Below are 24,422 nucleotides of genomic sequence, written 5' to 3' on the forward strand. Positions count from 1 at the left end.
AAATTGGTACCCGCCTGCGGGATTCGAACACCGGTGCATCGCTACATACGAATGCACCGGACGTCTTATCCTTTAGGCCACGACGACTTCGACAAATCGGTGAGGTATTTAATTACTAAGAGGTCAAAGCGCTGAATGTTTTCAACTATAGATTATCATTTAACCTTAAGTAGGTAAGCATAACAGATTGAATCTATATATTAATACGTGTCGCAAAAACTTTGCACCCCTTTTTACGAAAAATGAGAAAAAACAAATACATTAAATAATATAAAAAAACATTACACACACTACCATATATTTGATACAACACATAAAAATAACTCTGTGTTTATTATCAAGCTTTTTGTATTACGGGTAGTCTGTGGTCAAATTGAGAATAGATTAAATATTTTTTGTCTTTACTATTATTTAATTTTGTCTACTCGTATAGTGTACCTGGTCTAGTCTTGGCGAAATCTGTGATTAGTAGTATAATAAATAGTCTTTGACAATAGAACCATAATAATGTGAAACTTATAATTTCAATTAATTATTATAATAGTCGAATTTCGACTACTGGGCGGCCATTAGTAGATATAAACAGTTGTCCCACATCACGTCATCTCGGATCCTCCCGATCCACTAACGGTGCTTCTAGGTACTTCAAGCACCGGTCACCGTTCTCGTCGAACCCGTCGCTTGCGACGAAGGGCTCGACGAGTAAATTAACTCCCAGACACAGCCCACTGAGTTTCTCGCCGGATCTTCTCAGTGGGACGCGTTTCCGATCCGGTGGTAGATTCTGCGAAGCACGACTCTTGCTAGGGTTCGTGTTAGCATCGTCGTCAGGTTTGAGCCCCGTGAGCTCACCTACAAACGTTAGGGTTACGCTGAAATAGCCTCTCAAGGCTCTCAGCACAGGTAGGAAAAAAAAAAAAAAAGAGTCCCACATTATATTTATTCTATTCGGTTTTCACTAGTCGCAGACATAACGGGAATTGCTTTTACGGTTTAATTACACATTTTCTATTATGATTATCTTTAATCCGTTGTCATGAACACAAAAACCGTAAAATATCCGACACTTCGAAAACAATATTATTATGATGACAGTAAAAAAGAACGCAAGATTAAACTTCAAAAATAGTTTTGATAATGTTGTCCTACACTTTAAGGCGTAAGAAGTAGTTGTGGAAATATAACTGTTTATTTATCTATCTATGAGTGCAGAGACTTCCACATAAGACATGGGCCTGAACATAGGTCTCTCCTAAGTCTCGCCACAACGATTGTTCCTGCGTTGCTTGCATCCAGCGTAACCCCGCGATCCTCAATAGGTCGTCGGTCCAATTTGTGGGAGACCTACGCTTTATTCTAATAGAGGTTGAAGTGTGAATCGGTTTTAGTCCAGCGGCCATTTTGAATTGAAATTTAAAACAAGATTCGTTGCGATGTATAATATAACGCATATAAATAACGCGTATATAAATATAACGCACTATGCGATATTAATTTCGTTTTACTTCAGAAATACCAAGAAAAATGAAAGAATGAATGAATGAATAAAAATACCAAGAAAATTTAGCCGCGAACTTCAATAGGTCATCGGTCTGCCTGGTAGAAACAGCCCACTGAGTTTCTCTCCCGTTCTTCTCAGTGGGTCGCGTTTCCGATCCGTTGGTAGATTCTGCGAAGTACTGTTCTTGCTATGGCCAGTGCTAGCAACACTCCGGCTTGAGCCCCGTAAGCTCACCTACACGTTAAGGTGAAGCTGAAATAGCCTCTCAAGGCTAGGTAGCATAGGTCAAGCATAGGTAGAATAAAAAAAAATGGTGGGAGGCCTTCTCAAGTCAAGTTTTTCATTACGCGATCGCCACTAGAGAACTTTTCGGCCCTTTAAGAATAAAATTATCAGATCAACGATATGCCGCTTAAATTTTACATAGCTCAGTTTTATGTGATGACATATAACTAAACTATGTCCAGTCGAGAATATTAGATTTTTAGCCCGAAAAACACGCGGTGGCATGCGTTGACAACTAATCTTCTAATATAAATCACATAGTGATTTTCATATATAGCGGTACTTAATTATATAATATATTGTATGTATGTATGTTCTTCAATAATGTAGGTATGATTAATAGTACACCGCAACATACCTGCTTTTTTAGAATTTCTGTTAATTAAACGGTTGTGTGGAGGAAATCGCTTTTAGCGATAATACCGCCTATTGTACTAACGTATCTGCTTGTTTACTGTTGTTTACTGTCTTCTAATGTTAATTGTATTTTAGTGTGTAATATAGTTTGTTCTCTCTCTCTCTTTCTCTCTCTCTCTCTCTCCTCTGAACCTCAAGAGGAGCGAAACCGGTCTTATTTGACGAAAAAAAATCATGTGATTTAAAAAAAAAATCGTCACGAAACGCTCATATAATTCGGGCCCTATCATTTCCGATCTCGAATGACACGGGTCGCCTATTATTCAGTATTAATATTGAATTTTACAAGCACTTATCACTGTTCCTGCGAAATTCGTTATTTATTGTGACGTAAGTATCTGGGACGGAGATGGGGATTTTAAACATACCTACATACCTAATGGGTTGGGGAAAAATGTGTGATTTTTGTTTATTTTTCGTACTGTCAAGATGAGTGAATCTAATGAATAAATTCGTACATTTTAAAATTTGACTAGAAAAAAGGTAAAAATGCAACTCAAGCCGCGAAAAAAAATTGCGATGTTTATGGACCTAGTGCAGTGTGTGTGAAAGTACCTACCGGATAAACTTAATTGAATTAAATTTAACGTTTTAAGTGAATTAAACTCAATTTAAAACATCGAATTGTGGATACTAATACCAAATAAAACGGACCTTAAATTACAAAGATAAATGTGGCGTATTAAGAGAAATGTCGCTTAAGCCAAATAGCCTGTCACCCCTCGATATAGTATATCAAAATATACCAAAGGCATTTCTTCGTAGATTCTTGATATTTGACTGAAATATTTTTACAGTTACAGTTATTATACCTCTAAAACTGTCGTTCAAAATTTGGGTTACATACAAACAAACATACATCTGCACCTACCTAATGAAAGCATGTTAAAAAGATCACAAACCAGATATAGGCCATATTTACTGGTGGTAGGACCTCTTGAGAGTCCGCGCGGGTGGGTGCTACCACCCTGCCTATTTCTGCCGTGAAGCAGTAATGCGTTTCGGTTTGAAGGGCGGGGCAGCGGTTATAACTATACTTGAGACCTCAGAACTTATATCTCAAGGTGGGTGCCGCATTTACGTTGTGGATGTCTACGGGCTCCAGTAACCACTTAACACCAGGTGGGATGCGAGCTCGTCCACCCAACTAAGCAATAAAAAAAAATTAAAAAAAAATCCCGAGACGTTTCAACAGAAAGTTTTGATCCGTCTTTCAATTTATTTGTTCCCTTCGAATCAAATGTCAGAGAAGCTTCGTGTAATCTCCGAGTTTATTTTTGGCGCTGCCAGTATATTGATTGACAGATGACAGTTGGTTGGGTGGATCTGTGCTCTCCGAATTATTGAATGATGAAAATCTTCGGCTGTCTCGTCATTCTTCAATTTCATTTCATTAGTCCAATTGGCCCAAAGACGAAATACTTCTAAAAAAAAATTTTTTTTTTTGCCCTTATAGGCAGACGAGTATACGGCGCACCTGATGGTGAAAGGTTACCGTCGTCCATGGACTTCAGCAATGCCAGGGACGGAGCCATGCCGCTGCCTACCGTTAAATCAATTTAATTTATTTCATCAAACATAACATTTATTATTATAATTATCTATAAGTATACTAATATATAAATCTACAGTAATCTACAAAAAATATACAGTGGTTTTTGTTACGGATGTTCCGTTATAACTACTGAACCATGCATCTGATTGACTTGAAACTTGGTATCCATGTAGAAAATACATCTACTTAATGGATAGGCTAATATTTATTGAGTGTTGGACTCCCTACACCAGTTGCGGGGGCGTTAATGATGAAAATCTTTGTGGGGGTGAGAAATAATAATGTTAATTTTAAATGCCTAGCGAAGCGGGCGGATACAGCTAGTAGTGTATAAGATCATCAATATAAATATATATATCGTAGTAAAACAGCAGAATCCGGTGTCTTTACATGAAGAAAGGCAATAAAAATATATAGAAAGTGAACTATAAAAGAGAGATGGATCAAAATTGACCGATTTAATAGCTGTTTTCTGTCTTTTTATTTGTTCGCGCACACCGTCCGAACTATTCAATGGACTTACTTGTCTTAATTACTTACTTGTAATTGTTACTTGTTGGACTTATAGTTTTAAAATATTTTTAGAATTTGCCTTCAGTAGGTGTTAAAAGTTACATATTAAAATAATTAATATTATTCTATAAACTAAATAAAAATTGTTATGCTTCCAAGTTCAAAACACTAAACCGATTTGTAAAAAAATCAGTATTTAAACATTACGCATTCTAGAAAAAAATGTATGCTCCTGTTGATCATGGGTTTCAGCCTACGCGATATAAACTGTAATTCACGCAAGCGAAGTCGTGGACAAAAAGTAATAAGTCATTTTCATACAATTACATTCACGGAAATTACCTACCAGAAGTAAGATAGGAATTACTTATGATATAGGCATATTAATCAGCAAACAAAAAAATAGCCCACAAGTTTTCACAATACCATTATGACCATCACAATTGATTTCATTTTGCTCGGATTTTATTTTTAGTATTTTATTAATGAAACTAAGAAGTAAAAGTGTGTTTTAAATTTTACTGTATTTCACCTTTCTTCTACTAAAAGGGTCTGTAAGGTTTCCTTGTACATTGCGGATAAAGGAGTTAGTAGGCTGGTCTATCTTTAAGAAATCTAGGGTCTACGCAATTTACATTCGTATGGTAAAGTAACTTGGGTTATCGTTTTACGACCATCTTCTAGGTTGTCGTCCATGTACCTAACGGTTAGATTTGCTAATAAGGGTTGGAAATACTGGAAGATTTGTGTTTGTAAAAGACGACGTTGTTGGACGAATCAAACATTTATTGTTTTTTTTTTTATTGCCCTTGTAGGCAGACGAGCATACGACCCACCTGATGGTGAGTGGTTACCGTCGCCCATGGACTTCAGCAATGCCAGGAGCAGAGCCAAGCCGCTGCCTAAAAAGATTTAAAGTAAAGCTTCAGTAACAAAGTCTAGCCGAACTATCTACAATATTACATTATATTAATTAATTAATGTTTGTTACCAAGCCAATATAATTAGATGTATCTCTTCCTAGCGTCAATTAAGTTTGTTTACAATTTGAGAACAAGATAAACTTTAACATGATAAATGTGTTGTTCTGTGTGTTTGATGGACGCTCGAATAAGGCCGCTCCGGGTACTGTCGTGTAGAAAAGTGTTTCACGCAATAACGCGATTCTTAATACCTTTTTTTTTGTGGCAAAAACATTTCTAGTTAAATACGAAATTTTGATATTTTTCAATTAAATATATAATTTTATTATGCAAGATGAAATGCAGTACTAAAAATTGTTATTGCAAAGCTTAACGAAATGCAGTAGCAAAAATTGTAACTGTGAAGTTTTTTGAGGTGACAACGTCTTATAATTCGATGGAGCCGGCTGCACGCACGAAAAAACATGACTCATGCGGCGTTAGCTCGCTCTGAGGCGTACATGTTTTCGTCAAGAATGAAGTTCAGTGGAAAGTGAATGTGGTGTCAATTGTTTATAGCAACGTTAATTGCGATAATTGATAAATGAAACCATTCCATCAGTATTTTCTTATGACGTTGTCACGTTCAACTATCGTCAGTAAACCGACTTTACAGACAACCGTTTTTTTTTTTAAATGCACATGACATTTTTTGTAGGAGGAATGAAATTATAGAAAGTGCACGTTTCTTTAATAGATTTATTTTTTGTAGTCTACAAAATGTAATGGTTTTCAAATGACAATTTTTTATGTTTAGTTTTATATTAGCACTTAACAATTGTTATTTAGACAAATTGGTGTGGAATAAAGACAGGAACAAGCTAATCCCAATGGTAGTGAGGTCACACGATAAATAGATTGTTTCTGACGTAATCAATAAATTCATTCATTACGTCATCTGTCACTACTTTAGAGGCGTTAGCTGAAAGTTAGTTCCTATTTAATTTTAGTTCTCTTCTTATCTGAATACTCATAATAACCAACTTCTTTGTAAAAAAAGTACTATCTTAAAATTATTGAATCTTCGAACCATCAGAAACAACGATGCTCTAAATTGATGGCATAGGTTTTTATATAAGTTTTAATTCAATATTTTTGGTTTGTATATTTGTTTACGCTGTGAAAAAAGACACAGAGTATTATCATTTGATTAGCAATTGTATATCAATTTTATAATACGTATATTATCACAGGTATTCTGAAAATAAAATTCGCTCTTGTGAGTCCGCACGGGTAGGTACCACCACCCTGTCTATTTCCGTGAAGCAGTAATGCGTTTCGGTTTGAAGGGTGAGGCAGCCGTTGCACTATACTGAGACCTTAGAACTTATATCTCAAGGTGGGTGGTGGCATTTACGCTGTAGATGTCTATGGGTTCCAGTAACCACTTAACACCAGGCGGGCTGTAAGCTGCTCCATCCATATATGCAATTAAAAAAAGGCTAAACAAAAATCAGACCTTTTAGATTACATAAAACTGTAGATGTACGAAAACGGCGCGTCGAATTTCGGTTATTAGGGGACCGGTGGACGGACATTTAACGTCATGATGATTCTGTAATTTGAGATCTCGGTTGTTACCTTATTTCGCACGCCCATGTGATTACCCAATAAAGCGAGGTGAACCGAACAAAGACTTTTGTAAAAGAGATTTGAATGTTTATGGGACGACGAGACGATCAATTATGAAGGTTTTTCGGTCATTTGAGAACAGGAGTAAGATGTCTTGAGAAATAAATTAGTCATTTGGGAACAGGAGTACAATGTCTTGAGAAAAAAAATACACTTCTCTAATTGAAACTGTATTCGATGATGATGATCGAATTTATTCTTTTATTAGTGGTTATTCAAAAGATAATGATGACATAGTTGGCAGGTTCATACTTTAAGCACAAGTTTAGTAACACGAAATAAAATACACGAGCTTGTTCTTTTTTTGTTTTTTTACCTTTTCCATGTGCTTTGATTATTATCAATAATCTTTATTAGTCTTGTACTTACTAGATTTGTGGATTCCAGTTTCAACGCGTTTTAACTCTTCAACATATAGGGAATAAGAAATCAACTGTCTGAATCTTGTTTTACTGAGCATGTGAATATGTAAATTAAATTATAATTGTCATTAGCGCGATTTGGGTTTTTGTTGAATATTTTCTTATGTGTGACAACCCTTGTAAAAGTCTAACCGTAAAATCTTGAGTTTTAATTAGTACTTTTATTATTTTGATAGCTTTTTTCCCCACCTATTCGCTGGTAACCTAAGAGGCTATTCCAGCCACGCTCGGACGGCTAGGTGGGCTCAACCTGAGAGAATTTGCTAATACTAGCTCTAGCAAGAGCAGTGGGTCGCAGAATCTACCACAGACTCTGAATCTACCACAGGCGAGAAACGCAGTGGGTGATTTTGATAGCATAGTTTGGCATGATGTATCACCGCTCACTGTCCGCTATCTACTTCCAACATATTCTCACGTACCTACTTCAGTCATGTCGCTCGTAGAGACCCTGATAACTTAGAGAAGGTGATGGTCGTTAATCAGGTTGACGGGAGAAGATCACACAGACGCTCAAATACCCGCTGGTCTGATCTGGTAAAGACGCTCACCGGCCTGCCAATAGCAGAGGCTAGAAAGACCGCCAAAGACAGGAAGACGTGGGGAAGCATGGTGCATCGAGTGGTCAATATTTCAAACTAGACACGACCTTCAGCAATGAAGAGACTGACTCTGAAGAAGATCACCGCTCACCTGGTGTGATATGATTGCTAGAACCAATAGTCACTATAATACCACCGCATAGAGATATGAGATCGAAATCTAAGTGGCAGAAAAATAAAGTGTGGGTGTTATTAGATACTATGAGATCACGAAGCAGTAGTAATAATATACCGAAGAAGGCAACATCGTATACATATTTGTATCTTCGGATTAATAGTTAGACAAATAGTATCATGTTTTTTTTCTGTTCTAGAGCTATTGAGGGACTTCAGTGCTATCAATAATAAAAATTGAAGATGGTTTTTCTCCCATCTGATTATTTGAAACCATCTTGGCTTTTAGCATACTAATGTTTTTCAAAAATAAATAATTTGCATTTATAACATCTGAATTCGAGTAGTACGTCTGGAATATTGAGTGATGCGACTATAGGTATTGGGAATCCTTTCAAATAAAAGTTCATATCCAACAGCAGTAGAAAAAAAGTTGTTCTAAGAAAATACGAACTCAACACGTGTTCACAAATGACCTCCACAAAATAACGTCGAGTAGAAAATTTTTAACTCGCTAAAATATAAAATGCATACTTAACTAGCACTAGTATTGTGGACCCGGATGGGTACCAACATTCTGCCTATTTCTAAGGAAAAGCAGATATACATAATAATATGTTACAATTTGAAGGGTGCGAAAGTTGTAAAATAATACAATCAATTAATCTTAAAAAAATATATGGATAAAAGTCACTCTGATATTTTTTTTAACAACAGTCTGTGTTTGAAATCTGTTCGCTATTTTATTATTTAAGGATTTTATTTTAATTAAAAACCCGTCTAAAAATGAAAATTCAGGTTACATCATAAAACTAAACAAATATCATTCCTTTTATGGTTTAAAATCGCGTTTTTGTTGTCACTATGTTTTTTCACACGTTTTGTATAATTCACAGTTTTCACATATTGGCACAACATTAAAAAATATCCATGAATAACACTTTAATCGTCCGTGACCATGAAAATTGTAAAATACAAAAATATTCAGATTCAGAAAAATCGTAGACAAAAATTAAATAGAATAAGGTTAAAATGTTTTTAATGAAACGCTTTTCTACTCGTCAATACCCAAGAGTCCTGATTGCAATCGTTTTCGCTCAGTGCTCCAAGGGAACTCATCGTAACTGACCGTGTCACTTATTTTTATACGTCACAAAACTGCATATTCGTGTTGTTTTTAATAAAAAATCACTGTTTTTATCGGGGTGCCTTCCAAATAAATATAAAATTAGGTGAGTTTTCTTTGTTTATTAATAGGGAATAACATATTATTAAGTTATAAAATTATTAGTTACTTTTTTTATGATTAGTGATCAAGACTATTTAATGAGTTTTTTTTAGACTTGTATTATAATACTTCAATTACTTGATTCGATTATTTTTTTTAGTTTAATATTATTTTTCTATACTAGAAAATAAATTGAAACTGAACTTAAAATGAAAGTAATTATTTATTTATTTCAATTTTTATTATTTATTTCATAAACAGTTCGGGGCTTGTAACTAAATAGAAACGTTGTTGTATTATTTATCATTTCTTTGTGTTTCGTATTTGTTCGTTGAAGAATCACGCAAATACTACTGAGCCGAATAAAATAAAATAATCTGTATTTAAGAGCAATTATTTGACCGAAGAATTGGTTTATATATTATCTTGCAACGACTCGTCATCACAAATAAGTATGGACGAATTTAAGGCATTTACATCAACCAAATAAATAGATAAAATCTTCGTAGGAGATATTACTCGATGCAATTTCCTATTGCGTAATTAATATTATCAATTAGTACTATAATATACGCCACAAAACAACGGGGCTTATTTGAAGCTTTTTTTTTGGTAAATCTAATTATTGTGGGATCGAGCTTGCAATCCGGCTGGTGTTAAGAGGTTAACAGATATCGATTCAATTCCAAGCATTTTTTTTTTTATAATTACGGACCAGGTTCGTAAATAATTACATTTTTATTACAATACTCTATAGTATTGTGGTTTTACTTTGTATTATTTTTCATGGCTTAGATGGATGGACGAGCTCACGCCCCACCTGGAGTTAAATGGCAACCAGAGCCTATAGACATCTACAACGTAAATGCCGCCACCCACTTTGAGTCATGGGTTCTAAAGTGACACTTTTTACTGTACAACTACTGCCCCACCCGCATCCAAACCGAAACGCATTGCTGCTTCAAGTCAAGAATAAGCAGGGTGGTGATACCTACTTGTGTGGACTCACAAGATGTCCTACCAGCAGTAAATTTTAACAGATCTATATCGACCCATGACATTTGCATAGTGTTATTGCATTTGTATAAGCATACATACATACATACATAAATACTGTGTGGTGACTAGATTCAGTGAAGACCTGCTTTTGCTTGGGCCAAGGTTAGCAAATTTTCTCAGGTCGAGCCCGTGAGCTCACCTACCGGTCTGGGCGTAGCTGAAATAAACCCTTAGACTACCAGCAATTAGGTAGGGAAAATAAAAAAAATACAGTTATGCAATACGATTGAGGATTCGGCCTCATCTCTTAAAGTGGCGGCATTAACGTCTATGGGCTTCAGTATTTTTTATTTTTTTTTATTGAATAAGTGGGCGAATGAGCTCACAGCCCACTTGGTGTTAAATGGTTACTGAAGCCCATAGACATCTACAACGTAAATGCCGCCACCTTGAGATATAAGTCCTAAGGTCTCAGAATAGTTACAACGGCTGCCCCACCCTTCAAACCGAAACGCATTACTGCTTCACGGCAGAAATAGGCAAATAGTATCTTCGATACACCAGACGGACCGCAAGCTCGTTCACTCATCAAAGCAATGAACGGTTCATACACCAATATTTAAGGTTGAAAACTTCAACGAAAAGCACACTTGTGCAAACAAACCGCTTAAGTCCCCGAATTTAATTTTAAACAAGCACGAGCTTTTAAAGGCTGAAGCGAGAGTTAATTGTGATTAATTTACACCCGGAGATGCGAAAATTGTTCATAATATGCTAATGAACGTAGTCTGTGGTAACGGATGCGGTGGTGGCGTTTCCGTTTGCAATTTTCTATAAAAAAAAAGAAGCTGGGAATTTAGGGTGCTAGTTTATTGTTAGCTCTCTCGCTTAAGGAGACGGCGGGGTGCGGGGTGCGTGAGAGACGTACAAGCTCGCCGCCGCCGAGGGGGGCCAGGGAGGCAGATCGCGCCCAAGCCCTCTCTAAGTGTTTCGGGTCCCCCTCATATGTCGATCGGTGCAAGCTGCCTTGCACGCGTTTTACGCAAGAGCATCCGGGTGATGAAAGGCTGGCTATCCTCGACCCGCGCCGGTTCTAACTCAGCGGGGTATTCCGTAGCACAACCTATTCTAACCGGCGTCATCTAGGCGGGCTTCGGATAGCCTGCCGACCGAGAGGACTGGTAGTCGTGGCGCTCACTTGTGTGGTGGTCACTTTCCCCCCTTTGCCTTTTTATGAGTTCTGACTCATGCGAGATTCAGACGCGGGTGGTTGAGCGACAGGAGGTTTTAGTCAGTTAGACTCCGACATGCCCCGCCCCCATCCCTAGTGGAGGATGGAAGACCGGTGGTTCCCTCTAGGCAAAAAAAGCTCTCTCGCTTGTTCTTAATATGGATCTCGTATAACAACGTCGATGCCATTAACTTTGAGACATGATTTCAAAATGTCAGTGGTAGGATAATCATGCGGTCTTCGAGACGTGAATTAGAGAAACTTATAATTTATGGATCGCTTAGAAGGCAAGCGTGCCGTGGGCAGAGCACCGGCTAGATGGTCAGATCCGGTTAAGAAAGTGGCTGGTGGTAGTCTATATCGTACGATCTATGCCACCCATGACCCAACACTATGGATGAATGTTCCATGTGGTCGCGATCCACAGTGAGGGAACGATGAAGAAGAAGGAAAAACATTGTCCGATATTTCGTCAAGGACCACTTGGATGGGAAACTTGAGCACACATTACACTCCTACACAAAAAAAAGGAGTACCGTAAATTTTTATACATGTTACTTGTTTGATTTTTATAATTTAATATTCATTGCGATCGAAAACTTTTTGAATCAGCCGGTGTGCTTAGTGTGAGTTTTTTAACGTTCTCGAAAGCGTAAAAGTTAAATTTGTATGCAGTTGGTACAATTTTTTTTTTAATGAATCACGTGAAATACAATTTTTTTTTTATAAAATACGTTCTTAAGAAATGTTCTCGATTGACTTCCACGGTAAAGGAATAGCATCGTGTAATAAAAATCAAAACCCGCAAAATTATAATTTGCGTAATTAGTGGTGGTAGGACCTCTTGTGAGTCCGCACGGATAGGTACCACTACCCCGCTTATTTACGTTGTAGATGTCTATGGGCTAGAGTAACCACTTAACACCAGGTTGGCTGTGAGCACATCCAGCCATCTAAAATACAAATAAAAAAATAATAAAAAGTACTCGGGCAGCTCTTAGGAAATGCCAACCCTTCTTGCTGAGCATTTGCTGCACAAATCCTGGTGAAATTGGGAAGGCGTTAGGACCACCAGTAATCCTTCCTTCCTGAAAAAAAAAGTACAGATACAATCGATGTCCATTTCTAAGAAAGTAAATTGGTTACATCTTTATTGATATTATGCCAAAATCTTTTATCCAAAATCCAATTTAAATGTTTCAATTAGAAAAACAACAATTCTTAACAGCTCACAGCATCTACGAAGATAAATTGTTATTTGTATATTCTCAGTCTACGCCCCAGCGACAAGTAATATTCGTAGTAATTCACGTGTAGCGTAAATTTAACTGTCACGTATTAAATATTCTGCTCGCGCGCTGATGTGAGCATGCATTAATTTATCGCGAGTTCAATTAATTACGGGGGACGCAGATATTCTTGATTTAACCACTCAATCAGAACTTAATTGGGTAAGTGTGAATCTGTTGACGAAGGATATGATTATTTTTTTTATTGATTAGATGGGCGGACGAGCTCACAGCCCACCTGATGTTAAGTGGTTACTGGAGCCCATAGACAGCGTAAATGCGCCACCCACCTTGAGATGTAAGTTCTAAGGTCTCAGTATAGTTACAACGGCTGCCCCACCCTTCAAACCGAAACGCATTACTGCTTCACGGTAGAAATAGGCAGGGTGTTCGTACTTACCCGTGCGGACTCACAAGTGGTCCTACCATCAGTAAAGACATAGTATTTTATCTGTTTCAAGGGTTTGTGAAGCAAGACTGTTGAGGTGAAAAAACTAATGACAAAGTTGACATAAGAAATAATGAAGGAACACCTCTTTTGGATAGTTAATATATAGCCAATCTCATAGTCCTCCAAGTTATAATTACCAATGCCCTTAAATACCAAACATTGACAAGTTACAGGAAGTCTTAGTTTTTTTTGCTCTTTTAGGCAGATGTACATACGTCCCATCTGATCTGTGAGTGGATACCGTCGGTCATGGACGTCAGCAATGCCAGGGACAGAGCGAAGTCGTTGCCTACCGTACATCGGAAATTGAATGGGACCTGAACCCTAATTTCGCCCTTGAACCATAACTATTCGCCGTAGAAAATCAAAGACAGTTATTTTGTGGTAGTGACCAATTATTGTTTACAGCTCATTTTTGGCGCGCAGTTTTCTTTCGCGTTTATTACACAATTGAGCATTAGCCTCGGGGCTTAAATACGATTGCGATTTTCCTAAAAATCCGATAACCACATACGACCGTGTAGCATTTGAACTTCAACCGATATGCAGCTAAAAATTTACCATTGACCTACGCCAATGGCCTGGCCAATTAGACGCAGTATACATACGCTTAAAAAATATTAGCTACTAGCTGACCCGACAGACTTCGTAGTGCCTCAATCGATAAATAAAAGACCTAATCTTTTGTATAAAATAAACTTAAAACAAGCAAAAGGAATCCGTCCGACGGGGGACACATCAAAGGAAAAACAAAATTGTTATTTTTATTTATTTCCGAGCATTTTCATATTTATCTACCTTTTAAACCTTCGCTAGACTTCCACAAATAATTCAAGACCAAAATTAGCCAAATCGGTCCAGCCGTTCTCGAGTTTTAGCGAGACTAACGAACAGCAATTCATTTATTTAGAGACGAGACGGTTTGAGCCCCGTGAACTCATCTACACGCTAGGGTGAAGCTAAAATAGCCTCTTAAGGCTATGAGCATAGGTAGGAGAAAAAAAGCTATGAGAGATTGTTAGAGCTTCGAAACCACAAACTTCAGTTTTGATCTTTTCTAAGTGCCATTTCATTTTGCAATCTTCAGGTCATTTAAAGTTTAAAAATCTCTGCACCCGACACATAAATTGGCCGTTGAATTAAATTGATTTTTAAAAAAAATCTGTTTATAATTTAGCTTTCGAAAAAAGGAAATTAAAAAATCGACAGAACTCATTAATTCTCCACGAATTGAATCTTGCAAAATAAAACGTTTTCTGAGAGATTAACATGAAGGACTTCTTTGAAAAGCTTTGAAGTTATTAAACGAATCGAAATAAATATTGTATGTATTTTATTTATTAAAAACGTGGATTATGTTTAGCCGAGCTATTGGTATCATTTTAAATGCGCGATAAGAATAAAAAACGTGTGAATGACGTGTGACGTGTAGAGTGTGTGAATGATATGAGAGTGATATGTGATATGAGAGAGAGAGGAGTGAGTGTTGAGATGACGGCTGATAGAAGAGAATGGAAGAGAAAAATTAGCTGTGCCGACCCCACTTAGTGGGATGAGGTGGAGAAAAAGAAGAAGATAAGAATAAAAAACGTGCATTCAAAGCTGTTATTATATTTCTTCTTTTTTTTTCGTTTTTATTTAACCCCTTCAGCGCGAATTTTGAAAGTATAATAAAACAAGAACTTAAAGAAAACAATTCGATGAGTAAAAGTAGTGAATATTCACCATTCTAATTCAATAGGACGTCTAAAAGCAATCTATTAAGAATACTAACGCTAATTAAATAAAAATAGCTACTATATAATAATATGCCTTTGCTGGTTGCTAGGCGGAAAATCTCGGGTTCCTATAATTCTTATAAAGGGAATCCAAGGGTCACATGACTGTGTTGGTTTTGTCCCTAATTAATCAATATTTTATCATTTTTATTGTTGCTTGGATAGGTGATCGAGTTGACAACTCACCTTGAAGTTGAATGGTTATTAGAGCCCATAGACCCGCCTTGAGACGTGAGGTCTAATTCTCAGTTTTATAGTACAAAGATTGCTCCAACCTTCAACCAAAAATGCATCTAACCATGCGCACTCACAAGACACCCCATCAGCAATTACGAAAATTATAATTTAGACGGTGTATTTCTTCATCGTTGAAGTCATTCGTGAGCATGGGTTAAGTTTTTTTATATTTTATTATTGCTTCGGTGGGTGAATGAGCTCACTGCCCACCTGATGTTAAGTGATTACCGGGGCCCTGAGTCACCATAATATGGTTGCCGCTCCTCATATTGAGCTATGACATCAACATGTCAATTTCAGGGGTCATGTTACGACTGTCCCACTCTATAAGACGGAACGCATGACCGCGTTGCTTCGAGTAAAGTCAATACAGTGATACCTACAGCACGACATGCCGCCAATAAATCTAATAAATCTGCTAACTACTCCCCAATGAATCCTTAGTCGATTCTTACGACACCCACGGAGAGAGATGGTTTTATTTTACGCCGACACAGATGAGCTACACAAAACCTGAAATTACGATAACATACTAATGTTTATTAAAAACTAAACGTTGATTAGATTCGCGACCTAATGAACAGTGAATAGCAACAAGCAACAACAGTAAATAGACCGTAGTTAGCGCAATATTCAATTGTCTGGACAAACATCTTAGTCTATCGTGACTACAAAAACTGTAAGGTATGTGAAGCGTCGGAAATAATATAAAGACGATAATAATGACGAGATTAAACTGTAAAATTAGTTTTAATTATGTCTACGAAAGAAAAACTGGTGGTAGGACCTCTTGTGAGTTCGCACGGACTCTGCCACCACCACCCTGCCTATTTCTGACGTGAAGTAGTAATGAGTTTCGGTTCGAAGGGTGGGGCAACCGTTGTAAGTATACTTATTTCAAGGTGAGTAGTGGCATTTACGTTGTAGATGTCTATGGGCTCCAGTAACAACTTAAAACCAGGTGAGCTGTAAGATCGTCCACGCAACTAATTAATAAAAAAATAAAATAAAAAAGTTTACTCTGTTGTATACGAAAACACTAAAATTTCAGTATCTTAAATAAATATTTTTTTAAACTAAAATGGTGATCACGAAAGAATAAATTGTAATTTAGTTCGTCAAGCAATTGGAAACATTTACAAAAGATATTGTTGATTTATTAATGTATTATAATGGTAATGATTTGTGTAAAATCGAAGAGCATAACAAGCAATCACTCCCTAAAAATATTAGTGGGTTCATTAGAACAACTATGATTAAAAAAAAATTAATTTTTTAAACACATAAACACTTGAAAAGCTATGTTTTTTTTTTTTTTTTTTTTTTATTGCTTAGATGGGTGGACGAGCTCACAGCCCACCTGATGTTAAGTGGTTACTGGAGCCCATAGACATCTACAATGTAAATGCGCCACCCACCTTGAGATATAAGTTCTAAAGTCTCAGTATAGTTACAGCGGCTACCCCACCCTTCAAACCGAAACGCATTACTGCTTCACGGCAGAAATAGGCGGGGTGGTGGTACCTACCCGTGCGGACTCACAAGAGGTCCTACCACCAGTGTAAGGTATAATCAGTAACTAAATATTTCCCCCTCTAGCTATTCCAGCTACTTCCAATTCTCTTGGTACACCAACACCTATACCCCGTATTCAAGCTATCAATAAAATACAGATAAGTTGTGTTTCATTGTGCCTTTTTTTAATACGCTTTTATTAGCTTCAGACGTATGTATGTTTGTAACGGAATCTTTAAACAAACTAAAAAATCAAAAATAAATAATAGTTCAAAAAAACTAACAAAATACACTTTTATAGAAAATCCAACTAAAAAATAGAAAATAAATTTGAATTAAAAATAGTGTAAGAAAAAATGATTTTATTGTAAAAAAAAAGCGTGGTATCAGTAGTTATAAATATTTTATCAACAGATAGAACAGGAGAAAGGTTATTTTGATAATATCCTGAAAAGCACCCCACGCTTTTTTACAATAAAATCATTTTTTCTTACACTATTTTTAATTCAAATTTATTATAATTTATTTATTTCATAGATGGTTGGACGAGCTCACAGCCCACCTCGTGTTAAGTGGTTACTGGAGCCCATTGACATCTACAACGTAAATGCCGCTACCCACCTTGAGATATGAGTTCTAAAGTCTCAGTATAGTTACAAATTTATCAAATATTATATATCATGCTATTCACTAATAGAACTCGAATAGCAAAATAATCGTTCACACAAAACGGTGAAAACATTACATTATGTTCTAACTAATGCAATCGAGAATGTCTAATCAGACAACGTTCTTTGACCTTTACCCTGAGAAGCGTCTCGTAAGTCCAAACAATACATGCACCGAATTCACGCTTTAGCCTAATAGCAATAACGGAGATAATAGCTTCAAAACTATGAGGACGTTAAGTCGTTTTCGAATTTAATGTTCTGAGAGCATCGGTCACAGTTATCAGCTGTGATAATAGCAGTAACATGCCAATAATAATACTGTTGTCTTTCTTTGTCTGGCTTGTCCTGTTTGCGGGAAAAAAATACTTTGATTTATACAATGGCATTTACGTTATGATGTCACCGCTGACCTAAGGGACCATGTACCGAGAAGTCGTTTAGCTGTATGCCCGTATATAATCAGTTATACCGGGAAAGGCCACGTGAATGTAAAATACAACAGACGCATTAAACACCAGAAGTCTAGTGTTTTTTTAGAATTGCCCATTTAAGAATTAAATCGAACCCTATCTAAATACAAGGGGCGTTATATGGGATCCAAATACCTACGCACGAATTCTATAATTAGTGATAAATCGTTCTGATTATTGTTAATAAAGCGTTACGATTTGAATTCGCCGTGGCCTAAAGGATAAGAGGCCCGGTGCATTCGTATCTAGCGATGCGACTGTACCGGTGTTCGAATCCCGCAGGCAGGTACCAATTTTCCTAATGAAATACGTATTTCACACTTCTACGGTGAAGGAATAATATCGTGTTACAAAAATCAAACCTGCAAAATTATAATTCGCGTAATTACTGGGCTACATCTTGAGTCCGCACGAGAAGGTACCACCAGCCTGCCTATTTCTACCGTGAAGCAGTAATGCGTTTCGGTTTGAAGGGTGGGTCAGCCGTTGTACTGAAAACTGAGAGTTAGAACTTATGTCTCGAGGCAGGTGGCGGCATTTAGGACTATGGGCTCAGGTAATCACTTAACGCTTTTTATTAATTTATTTTGATTGCTTAGATGGGTGGACGAGCTCACAGCCCCCAAGGTGTTAAGTGGTTACTGGAGCCCATGGACATCTACAACGTAAATGGCGTCACCCACCTTGGGATATGAGTTCTAAGGTCTCAGTACAGTTACAACGGCTGCCCCACCCTTCAAACCGAAACGCATTACTGTTTCACGGCAGAAATAGGCGGGGTTGTGGTACCTAACTGTGCGGACTCACAAGAGGTCCTACCACCAGTAAAAAACGCGACGTGGCCCCTGACATTGCTCCCACGTCGACGCAATAAAAAAATAATTTAGCTTTAATAGTATACTTATTAGGTGAGCGGGATAAAATAAGACAATAAAACATTGCAATTTGGTCAGTTTACTACACTTTTATTTGTCTTCAAGTTTTAACTACCGCTACATCTGTGTCGTTTTTCAACGTTTTGTGAGTCAACTTAAAGAACGTTCGAGATAAATTTGATATAATTTCGTCACAAAACTACCCATCAAGTCATTTAAGTTACAATGTAGACGAAATGAAGATGATATCGTTTGAATTAAAACAAACTTGCCGACAATGAATTTGTATCGGACGTATAAAGTTTACGATGCAGCAAATTAGGAGTGTTTGCTCTTTGGCGTCTAAACTATTAATGACTGTAGATTATATGGTATAATTAATAACATTAAGGATAACAGAATTAAGCTATCGAATGAACAATGAATTTTAAACCGCATCTAATGTTGTTATAAACACCCATCATAGGGCGTCCATTAAACTCCATAAAATTCGAGGAACATTAACGACCATTAACGTAATTATAATTGGTTTTGAGCAATCAGACACGAATTACAAAATAATAATTAAACAAGAAGGTGTAATTGACAGCGCGGGAATTTCAAAAAATCAGTGCCTGTTTCATATTATATCAATGAATGTGATTAGATTTCTAAATAAATTACTTTACAAGGATGATATTATTGTCGTAAATATTTTGTCACAGGACATGTTCGTTATCAATCGACCGTGACCTTTCGTTTTATCACCAGAGTTCACGACCTCAACAACAGATAAATTTTGTACGTCTGTGTGACAAAATTCTAAGAAACGTTCCAAACTTATGTCCCGATGTCGGAAAGAGAGAGATATGTATCGCTTTACACTATAGGGGACGTTAGTAGAAAGATCTTCCGCAAAACAATCCAAATGCTGTTATGTTGTTATGGAGAGTAATTAGAGTGTTCTATGCAGGTTTATCTTGAAAATATTGTGAGTACGGTTTGATCTGAGCTTTTTTTTATTGCTTAGATGGGTGGACGAGCTCACAGCCCACCTGGTGTGAAATGTTTACTGGAGCCCATATACATCTACAACGTAAGATGCGCCACCCACCTTGAGATATAAGTTCTAAAGACTCAGTATAGTTACAACGGCTGCCCCATCCTTCAAACCGAAACGCATTACTGCTTTTCGGCAAATATAGGCGAGGTGGAGATACCTATCCGTGCGGACTCACAAGAGGTCCTACCACCAGTAAAAAAGCTCTCATGGAATACGATGGACTGTGGAAAAGTGATGGACTGGATGGGAGCATTGGACTGTAATGGAACATTGGACTGTAGAGGACCGATGCGGCATTGAGGGTTGGTCAGCTGCGATGCTGATTTGCTTTAGGGAGGCTGTTGTTTGGTGCTTGTGAGCTGCAAGAGTCCACGAGCTGTAGTTTTCAAAGTTAGTTAGGCGATGATGACCTTAGTGCCCAAGCTTCAATTTTTACGTCGTTTGTATGATCTTCCATCAGCGCATCTCAATGCTCAGTAGACGGACAATTCTAATGTATTCCTTTATTTAATATTTCTAAATGAAATGCTGTCTTTGTTATGAAATTGACGTTAGCGCGATTCAGGGTATTGTCGGATTTCTTTTTTTTTTCTATGATTATAGAGCGAAAGAGAGACAATATACTGTATTGAACACCAAAGTATAATTTTCATTGAATATATGTATTTATATATCTGCAAGGGGGAAGCAGACTAAATTTTGATCGAATCAAAATGGTGGCAACTCGGATTCAAGCTCTTTTGATGGAAAACAAATTCAACATAATTGCGGGCAGTTTGAGCATGAAGAGAATTCAAATTGTCAAATGACGTCTCGTGTCGAAATATGCTTAAAGCAAACAATATAAAATTCTGTGTCAACATATTTATATTTGAATGTTACTTAGACATATAATCTAACACTGTAAGCCCGAGTCTGCACAACACTTAAGACAAATTCCTCCACCCGTGATTAATGCTCCGCAGGCTGGTGCATTTTGGAGCCAACACCCCGAAAAACCGCGAAGCCCAACTAAAACAGAGAGAAACTTGCTGAGGAATTACAAAGCGTTTACTCCAACTAATCTTGGGTTAACTCGACCAAAGTTTGGGCCAAGTTGTTGCCAACTAGTTTTACGGCGGCCCGTTAATCGTCATATCAAAGATCTAACTGATGTTGCGGGTAAAACTATTTGTTTACATAATTATACAGTAGCACGCTAACATAAAAAAGGCATTCACCGCCTATTTCTGCCGTGAGTCAGTAATGCGTTTCAGTTTGAAAGGTGAGATAGCCGTTGTAACTATACTGAGACCTTAGAACTTATATCTCAAGGTGGGTGGCGCATTTACGTTGTAGATGTATATGGGCTCCAGTAACCACTTAACACCAGGTGGGCTGTGAGCTCGTCTACACATCTAAGCCATAAAAAATATATATATATTACGTCCTTGTTAGCACCGTATGCACGAACACCCACGATGAAGGATTCTTTCCCCTACCTTTTTCCTAATAGCCCAAGGGGCTAATCTAGCTAGGCGCGTATGGATGAAGGAATGCTAACTTATACTAAAACGAAAACAGCTTTCTTTGCATCGTAAATGAGAAGCCAATTCTGAGTGACGTGTACCAACAATCGAATAAGCCGGCACCCACGTCAAATTCTCCCGCGAAGCACACATGCCTTTTGATTCGCAGAGTAAGATTGCCCTTGATGTAATAATTTTAAGATTTCAATCAAATGATCCAAAGGTAGCATGTTGATGAATATTATACAGTCATTTCAATAGTTCTTTTGCATTACTTACAAACCAGAAAATCGCAGAATGTGCAATTACAGAGACGTGTATATAAGATAAGAATACATTACTATATAGGTATTCAAAATGTGAATAAAAAATAAAATATTATGTTGAAAGTATTGAATATCTAATTAGTTAAAGTGATATTTTATTAAAAGGAAACTATACTTTAATTATGAGTTATAGTTGCCCCTCTAGGCAAACGAGCGTACGACCCGATATAGGTGAGTGGTTACCGTCTCTAACGGATGTCAGCAATAATGCCAAGCGGCTGCCTACCGCTAAATACTTTCTGCAACTCTCGTTTGAAGAAGAACATCTATAGTAATATTATAAAGAGGAAAGATTTGTTTGTTTGTTTCGAATAGGCTCCGAAACTACTGGACCGATATGAAAAATTATTTTTCCATTAGAAGCCGACATTGTCCCTGATGAACATAGGCTACTTTTTTTAATTATTTTTTTATATTTTTTTTTTGGTTTCATGTGTGTTTTAATGTTTCCGAAGCGAAGCGAGGGCGGGTCGCTAGTGTCATAATAATACTTTACGGAAATACCGTGAAGGGGGGTTAATTCAAAAGCCGGATGGTACGTGGCAGTAACGATCTGTGGAAAGGCACTATGGATGAAGACAGTGGTTCCAAGTAGTATGGACGGTCATAGCTCCGGTGGCGGGCGGTGCGATGGTAGAAACAAGATGATGGGATAATCTCAAACAATTCAGCAGAACATAAAGCTACTATTTCCTCTGACTATATTTTTTTATTTATTTTTCTAGACTTCTATTCTTATACTGGCTTGATAAACCAAGGCCTATGATTCATAAGTGGTTTGATGTCAGAGAGATCAAAGTTAGACTAAAACATCGATAGCTATTGTGCCGACAAATTTATTTAAAAACATGCGGATTATTATTTAATGTTTCTCATGTAACTTCTCATGTAACTATTCTTTGAGACCTTAGAACTTATCAACTCTCAAGGTGGGTGGCGCATTTATTTTGTAGATGTCTATGGGCTCCAGTAACCACTTAACACCAGGTGGGCTGTGAGCTCTGTGATGTATTAAACATTCCCATATAATCTATGTTAACCTACCTAATGTAATCGTAAGTGTAATCCTATATAAACTAAGTGTGTATCAAATAAAGAGGAGTATTATTCGGACTCTCGTTGGTTTGATTACAAATAAATACCTCCGACGCAACACCTTATATGGCGACCCTGCCGACGGAGTCATCTTGCGCGCCGCGAATGTAAGACTATTAAAACTTTTGTTCAATGTTGTGACAATGAATGCAATGAAACTTTATTATTTTGTCATATCACGCGTTATAATAAATAATTTTGACAATGGGTGCCCAAAACTCTAAAGAAGAGACACTGATCGTGCATTGTACTTTGTATACAAATTATACAAAAAATGGCATGTAAAATGGATAAACCGTTCAGCCACGAGAAGATCGATTTTTCGTCGTCAGTACCAACCACGAATTCCAAGACCGAGAATGAATTAGGGCGAAAAAATACAATTGTGCGGTAAATAAAATGTGCGTAAAATTAATAAAAGTGTAAAGTGAAAAAAAAAAAAAAAGTGCAAACTAAAAGTAAATGTGCAATAACAATATTTAAGTAAATTAACTAAATCTGATATCGAAGTTGTAATAAAATATTGCATCGCGACCCGTGATTATTAACTTTGAAGAATGCAATAAGAGATCATTGTTTTGGAAACCAACTTAACCTTGGGACTATAGTGATATTTCTGCGTATTATAATTTAAAACCGAAACTAATGTTTAATATGTATTACGGATACTTAGTTATTTTTATTATTGGCGCTATGGTGGTAAGTTATGGATATTATTTTAACACTTTATGAGGACTTAAAGAAAATAAGAATTTACTTAATTAAATTGGGACCACAGAGAAGGACCGAAAAAGTTAATTTAATTAAAAATAAATTAAAAGAGGTTGCTGTAATTTATAAGCAGTATGAAAATTGGTTAATTGATTTTAATAACGCAGTTAAAAATAAATATTATAAGAAAGAAGATATATTATTAATAGAAAATTATTGTCATTTATTTTTAGAATTGCATAAGGATATTATTTTATTGTGTGATTGCGCTCAGTCCGAAGCTGTTTCCGAAATGTCTTCGTTTGATTTAAAGACCGCTCTTAACTTGTTACCAGTTATGACTAATGAGGTGGAGAACACTAAACAATTAATTGATAATATTGAATATTATGATTGTATATTAAAGGATAATGCATGCAAACAAAATTTAATAAAATTTGTGTTGAAAAGTAGACTGTCTCAGGAAGCAAAATTAATGTTGAAATTAAACTATGGTTCAGTTAATGACTTAATTATTGACATGAAAAATGTTTTATTGTCAAAGAAATCTGCAACTGCAATACAAAATAAATTACAAACAATTAGACAAAATGAGGCGTCTATTGAAGATTATGGGAGAGAAATCATAAAATTATTTGTGGACCTTACAATTTCTCAAGCCGATGGCAATGAACAGTGTTATAATATTTTAAAACCACATAATGAAAAAATAGCAATAAAACGATTTGCCGATGGCTTAAGAAATCGTAGGCTGAGTACAATTATGTCAGCTAGGAATTATAGCTCGCTTAAAGATGCCGTTCAAGCTGCTCAAGACGAGGAGACTTCAACAGCTGCGACTACTGGAGAAATTTTGAGTATGTATAAAAAACCTTTTAATAATTTCAATCCGAGCAGAGGCCGTAGTTCTACCTACAGAGGACAACGTGGAGGTCGTGGCAGACCGTTCAGGGGACAGCCACGTAACCAAGGTTATACAAACTATTACAATAC

General features: G+C 36.7%; 1 protein-coding gene across 3 annotated transcripts in view; it reads left to right on the plus strand.

Moving 5' to 3' along the window:
• LOC101736902 (tolloid-like protein 1) overlaps positions 1-24,422 on the plus strand; it is a 138,908-nt gene that overhangs the window by 25,887 nt on the left and 88,599 nt on the right. The window contains exons 1-2 of one of the 3 annotated variants that reach the window (XM_038012762.2): positions 9,109-9,235; positions 20,755-20,950. The exons of 1 other annotated variant lie outside the window; for it this stretch is intronic. The gene's annotated coding sequence lies outside the window, so the exon portion shown is untranslated. Of the gene's footprint in view, positions 1-9,101; positions 9,236-20,754; positions 20,951-24,422 lie in introns of those variants that run through there. One more of the 3 variants, XM_012694771.4, reaches the window with a different exon arrangement.

The sequence above is a fragment of the Bombyx mori genome, chromosome 9, assembly GCF_030269925.1.
Source record: "Bombyx mori chromosome 9, ASM3026992v2".
NCBI lineage: Eukaryota > Metazoa > Arthropoda > Insecta > Lepidoptera > Bombycidae > Bombyx > Bombyx mori.